Below are 7,094 nucleotides of genomic sequence, written 5' to 3' on the forward strand. Positions count from 1 at the left end.
GCCCTTTTTAGATGACACCGTCTAAAAGGAAAAAAAAAAATAATAATCACAGGTGAGATTCTGCTACCTTCAGTGACGAGCATGCAAACAGATTGTGTGCTTGACACAGAATGTCTGCTTGAATGTACACCAAGACACAGAGCAAACATACAGTACTCATATTTATGGATACAGTGGATTGTTTACCAGTGGAGTTGCCATGCTTTTTCAATACATTACCCTTACCAAGAACTTAATGATTAAACAGACACTTTAACATAGCATTCTGACATCAATGACTAATAAGAATTATTTTCAAGTGAAGTACTTCTTAGACCATGGTATAATGAAGACAAGACCAATTTGAACTCTTACAACACATCTACAAAAAGTCAAGATAAAAACATTAATGGTTTTGGAAGATTTCATTGTATGCGCAAAGCATGTGGAATTATGCAAGTTGCACTATTTGAAGTTAAATACTGCAATAAAATCAACCCTTTTTTAATAGTATTCTAATTAATTGAGCAGCACCTGTAGAGTGCATGTATGTGCTGCTACTCAGGAATGCCGGTGTAGCATAAATAAATTATACGTAAACAGAGTGATATTAAAAGACATCACTACATGAATTGTGCTTGTTGCATGGTACAGTGAATACCTTTACTGGGGTCCCCTTCCTTTTTGAAGCTCCGGCAGAGCCCATTGCATCGGGTGGCATCTGTCCACACAAAATAAAACAAAGTTTAGTATTCTATCCTATTTCTATTAAAATAAATCTCATAAAGGAGGGTATGCGCGTGACATCATCATCATACCTGGAAGTTGTTCATAAACACTATAATGAGTGGCAAAAAACTACTGTCTGGCCTTGACGTCTCATACAGTCATTGAAAAGTCCTGATTTAATGCAGTCCGATTGGCTTAAACAATGTTAAACTCACTTTGTTACTCTTGCCACTTGATTTGCCATAGACGATTGACAATTTAGATTTTATGTTGTATGTGTATGTGTAAAACACCACACTACAAAAACAATTGCCTAAATTATACATGAACAGAATGTGATTAAAAGACATCTCTACATGAGGTGTGCATGATGTTGAGGAGAAAGTGAAATTATTAGAGGTTCATACCTTTACTGGGGTATGAGAGGGGTCAGGTGTGGCCATGTGAGAAGGGCTGCCGGCGGTAACCATCTGCCCACCCTTTCAATAAAACAAAGTTCAGTAATGTACCAGCCCAAATCAACCATTGGATAAATTAAACACAAACAGAAGACATCTCCACATAATGTGTGCCTGATGTTGAGTGGAAAAGTGAATTTATTAGAAATTAATACCTCAATGCGGGTCTCCATCTGCTGGGATGTGGAAGCTGTGGCCACGTCCTGTGCTTGGTCCTCACTGGGGAAAGGTCCAGGCCCATAAAGGTCTGGACTGGACACCAACGGAGCGTCATATTGTGGACTCCGCTCATGGAGGGCGTCATAGTGGAACCGGGAACTCTGCGCAACCATGGCATCATTGTGTTGAATCAGCTCAGCGTCAGTGCCTGGTCCTCGTTCATACCTGGGGGACTCTGGACTCGGCTGGTGTGGAGAAGTGAACTACAGTTAAACAACCTGGACTTCGTTTAGTACAGCAAGTTAAACAGTTGCAATCTAAATTATTCCACCCCCACTGCAAATGAGGTTTATTTGTAAAACGTACAAGCGAGCAGCTATTTAGAAAACAGTGTTCAGTCTTAGCCCATTGCTCATGGACAAGGGCCTCCAGGACTTAGGTATGCTTTGGATCATTGTCCTTGGTCCAATGACACCTAACATTCAGTTTCTTGACAGATAACAACAAATTAATGTCCCACCTGCAGAGAGCTCTGTTGCAATTGGGCAACCCTCCTGAAGGCCCAGAAGTCTCTCTTGGTTTTTCTGAGCTTGGCCCTGAGGCTGTTGTGCTGCCTTTGACTGGCAGACAGCCGCCTTTGCAGAACCTGCACTTGTTGCCGGAGGGCCCGACATCCAAGCCTGTCACAACGTTCGGCTTGCTGGTGGTCAGGGCTTGGATCGTCTGGCTGGTCCACAATCAGCTCGTCCATAATCACCTCATTTACCTGTGAGAGGGAGAGAAGATAATGGTCAGGAGAAGCACAGACATCCAAAGACATCTGACGAGTGCCAGTCAAAGAACAAAAACATTAACTAAAGCAAAGATATGCACGCCATCTAGTAAACCTCCGAACATTTCTTCTCAGAGGGTTTGCCACAATTGGAGCACTATATAGATCAAATCAGGGCATTAGGTGGTCCGGTGGCCACATGCGGTCTTTTTGTGTGAGTTTGACCTGCACTTGACAAGTTAATTAAAAATTGAAAAATGCAATGCTTTATTATTTTTCCTGTAACTTCCTTTTTTCGACAGTATATTAAAAGTCAAAATGTGTTTACATTGACCCCAAAACTGATGAGTTATAAAAGTGTTATATTTTGTTTACCATTCTTTAGAAAAAATGCATTGAATAAACAACATTTCTGTAAGGTAACCTCACTGTTCCATTGCCCAACATATAGTACGTATACTCCAGGGGTGTCCAATCGTTTTTTTTTTTCAAAAGGGGGCAATATTAGAAAATAATTAAAACACCCAAGGCCAACTACAACTGACATAATGCACCTTCGGACCATAACGAAGTCACACATGTACATATTCATCACATTTAAACACTTAAACCCAAGCATTGGTATTGTGAGGAAAGCTTTCACTGACATTTACAGACCGACAAGCGCACGGCGCGTCGCGTTGAGTCACGTTGAAAGAAAACTGGAAATACACAAGCATTGAACCCTGAGAGACTCCGGACACCCATACAGCACAGGGTTCAAGTGGATAATAAAGATTTTCAATGTAAAAAATGTGGCACATACATTGTCCAAGGTGGTCACCATCGGAACCGTGGGGTTGCTATCGCGAAGCTCCTGGAGCAGCTTCTTCGTCTGCATCCTCCTGACCTGGTCCTTTAAAGTGGAACATGCAGGTTAAACACTAGTTATCAATTATATGTAGTGTAGTAACTAAGTTGGCATTTCATTTCATTATTTATAGTTTACCTTATTAACCCATAAATTCTGCTCAAAGTTTTTAAATGGACAATCACGAGGAGCTTGAAGGGCACTTATAAAGCTATGTGACATCACAGCAGACCGCCCCCCTTGGAATTGATAGCATGTAAAACCATGTTTGTGGCTATCAAGTCAGTCAGACAAAATGTCTGATAAAATCGCAAAAACTGAGTCAATAATAATATAAATATATATTTTTAATCTTCATGAAAAGCATTGAATTGAGCTCACACTAAATTCAACCTGAAGGCTTACCAATAGGACTATGCATTGGGCATGGCCGAGATTCTTATGGACCGATTCCACGTGTCTCTCCAACTGTTTTCCCTCGGCAGCACACTCTGGAATCGGGCATGGGCATTCCCGAATCCGGGTTTTCCTATTGCAGAGGTTCAGCATAATTTTTCGCTCACGCCCATTTTCTACCTGGTGCTGTTCCTTGAGGTGGGTGGGCAGGTAGCCCACCGTGTACAAAGTACCACACAGGTAGCAGTATGGCATGCTAAAAATTAAGAGGGGGGGAGAGAGAGGGAGGCATTGTCAAAGACTGCAACAGGAAAGAAATTATTGTCTCTCATATTTAGCCTGAATTGATTGTAAATATTGCTGATAGAGACATTGGCTGATGTCATAAGGCATGGCAAAGTAGTTTGATTTGCAAGTAAAGATTACAATATTGGCAAGAATGCTATTGTACAAAGAATGTCTATAAATCAGGGATTCAACTGATTGTGAGCCAGGGACCACCACCCTTACTAACTCAACCACTGGGGCCCACCATTATTTTGGGATGGGTGATATAACCTAACGCTTATTATGCGTTCCATGTATATACACATATCGTGAGCAAATAGACCGCCATTTGATGATTTAGCATCTCAGAGACAAAACATTATTACGAATCACATAGCCTACCAAACCTTTTCATGTCAAGGGCCCCAAAATTGACACACGTTTGCAGATCCCCATTTGAAAAGATAAGGGAGGGAGCTCCATTAAGAGGATATTTTCACACCTCTATCACGTTGTGACCTTGTGAGCTTGTAGATCTGCTATTTTTGGTGAAGAGAGTTGGTGTAGATAGAGTAATGACTCAATCGAGTACACACATCAGTTATTTTACTAAGTATACATAGTAGTACGCGCACCCCCTTATTCTTTTCTAATTTGGATTTTTGGCATCCTTATGACCTCTAATATAGATATTTTGATGATCCCAAGAATCTATAGACCTCTGTACTGAATCAATAACCCAAAATACAGTATACATAGACCCTTGTACTGCACCTGTAGACCACACGCATTGACCACTGCACTGTATTTATAGACACTTATACTGCATCTTAACTCAACCAACTCTAAATGTATTTATAAAGCACATTTAACATGACCTGGCCACCCAAAGTGATGTACAGGTTAAATCAAAGCATAGTAATGCTATATAAGTAGGCATTAGCATAAAAATACCAATTAAATAGAAACAAAAACAAAGATATTTGCACCAGTTAAGGAAACAGATGGACTGTCATGCTTAGCTATCACTAAAGGACCGGAATCTCTGTAGTACAAGTGAATATGTGGACAACTGTACTGTACAGAGGTGTCATAGGGGTTATAAAACATTGAGGAAAAAAAAGAAAAACACAATAGGGACACTTTTTCTTCTTGGGATCATCAAAATATCTATATTAGAGGTCCTAAGGATGCAATAAATCCAAACTAGAAAAAAATAAATAAAAAAATAAGGGGGGTGCGCGTGGACCCCTCCTGGGGGCTCTACTAAGAGGATCTAATTGGTTAAACTTAATGAAGTGATGTTGGTGAATTCCAAATATTATCAACTGATTCTGAGGCACTGTCCTAGAGAAAGGCTCTAGGCCAGAGAGAAGCTCACACACCTGTGACTTATTATTGATCAAGCCACCCAGAGAGCAGACAGCAGAGTTTGTTTGTTGAGCAAAGGACTTATTTCATGTGCCATTCCGTGTATAAACATAAGAAGACCTTTACATTTAGAGAACCAGTGGCTTAAACAAAGTTAAGTGTTGGTTACCTGATTCCTGTATATTTCTGTCTTCTCTGTCTGTGTAGCACTGCAGCCTGTTCACTGTGCAGATCCAACTGGCCTGGAAGGGTCCATTTGATGAGGGGTGTTCCCATCGGGAAAGACCAAACCTTTTGGAGGGGTGTTTGCTTGACACTGATAATATCCTAATCCTTATGTTGAATGTCCATTCCACTGTAAAGTGAATCAAAAACCGAAAACTGTAATAATAATCAAAATCTACAAAGTGGTCAGGACCAGGCTAACAGCCAAGCTTAATTAATCCAGTGCCTTGTTCTTCAAGTTTTGTGATATAGCTGTTAGTCCAATGACTCCAATCTTTAACCAATGACTTTTTCCACAGTTAATTCAACACATATTTTCTTTTATATGGACTCATTTTAATGACCCTGCATTCAAATAAAATGAAATAAATGCAATAAGATATATCAATTTAATTATATTACTGAAATAGTGTGTGACCATGAATCATAATTGTTTCACAATGACTCATGTGATATGTCATTGTCACTCTGTTAACACTATAGTTCACATTGTAGATGTTTGATAATATATTCGGGTTTTTTTATTATAAAAAATGTCTGACATACATACATACATACATACATACATACATACATACATACATACATACATACATGTTTCAAATAATTGTAGTGGAGTAAAAATATGAGATTTAGTGGAGTAGAAGTAAAAGTATTGGAAATTGGAAATACTCGAGTAAAGTACTAATGCCTCAAAATTGTACTTAAATACAGTACTTGAGTACATGTACTTCATTACTTTTTAATTATTATTTGATTATTGAGTATTACATTGATTTGATTATTATTACAAAACATACAGTAAGAAAATAGCCGATCTACAAGCTCACAATGCATCACAAATCACAATTTGATGCATTGTGAGCTTGTAGATCTGCTATTTTCAAAAGATTTGTATACATTTGAAAACTTGAATTGGGACATTTTGTATGAGTACTTTTACTTTTGGTATTTTCGTGTGTGAGCTGTCAACAGGTGTTGACTGATTGATTGGCAGACAGCTGTCAATCAGTGACTGTCAATCAGTCTGGCTGCCCAGCGAGAATCTTACTCTCTCTGCTCTTTGGATACCTACACAAATGTATGTAGAGTGTACATGGATACCTACATAAATGTATGTAGAGTGTACATGGATACCTACATAAATGTATGTAGAGTGTACATGGAAAAACAAGAGCAGAAAAAAATGAGTGATATGTTTTCTTTTATTTTCCTGAAGCGATTATTTTACAATGATCTCAATCATTCAGAAATAATGTTTGTTAATGAGCTGCTCCAGCTGGCTCCATCCACTGCAATGTTATTCATCGAACTTCCGGTGCGATTTTGCCACCCGTGAGTGTCACGTCATATATCTGGAGAACGGACGGACTCTGTCCTTTCCTTTCAAAATCTTCCTTGAGGGGACTCAGGGGTAATAACATCACACAGATGTTATTACAATAGTTTCACAATATAGTAAAATAGTAAAGCAATAGCTTCTCTGTGACTAACTCCCTAAATTTCAGACTGAAGCTCCACGATGCTTCGAGTTCGGGCTGACAATCAGAACTATCTCAAACTGCTCTTCCTCCTCCTCCAGCTCCTCCTCCTCCTCCTCCTCCAGCTCCTCCTCCTCCTCCTCCTCCTCTTCCTCCTCCAGCTCCTCCTCCTCCTCCTCCTCCTCTTCCTCCTCCTCCTCCTTCTCCTCACAGCGTCGTGGAATGTCTTCAGGTTCCATTCTGTACAGTTATCATAAAGAGAAAGATTTCAGATTGCAAATCACCTTTTTACATATCAGGTCATTTGACTCCCTACTTTCAGATTTGGGCTCCCTAACATGTGTTGGTCATCAACGTTCAACTCTGTGGACTTTAATATGTAGAGTGGGCGGAGTTGCATTAGAGCC

This window comes from Gymnoscopelus microlampas (assembly GCF_963454915.1).
Source record: "Gymnoscopelus microlampas genome assembly, contig: SCAFFOLD_25, whole genome shotgun sequence".
NCBI classification, from domain to species: Eukaryota; Metazoa; Chordata; class Actinopteri; order Myctophiformes; family Myctophidae; genus Gymnoscopelus; species Gymnoscopelus microlampas.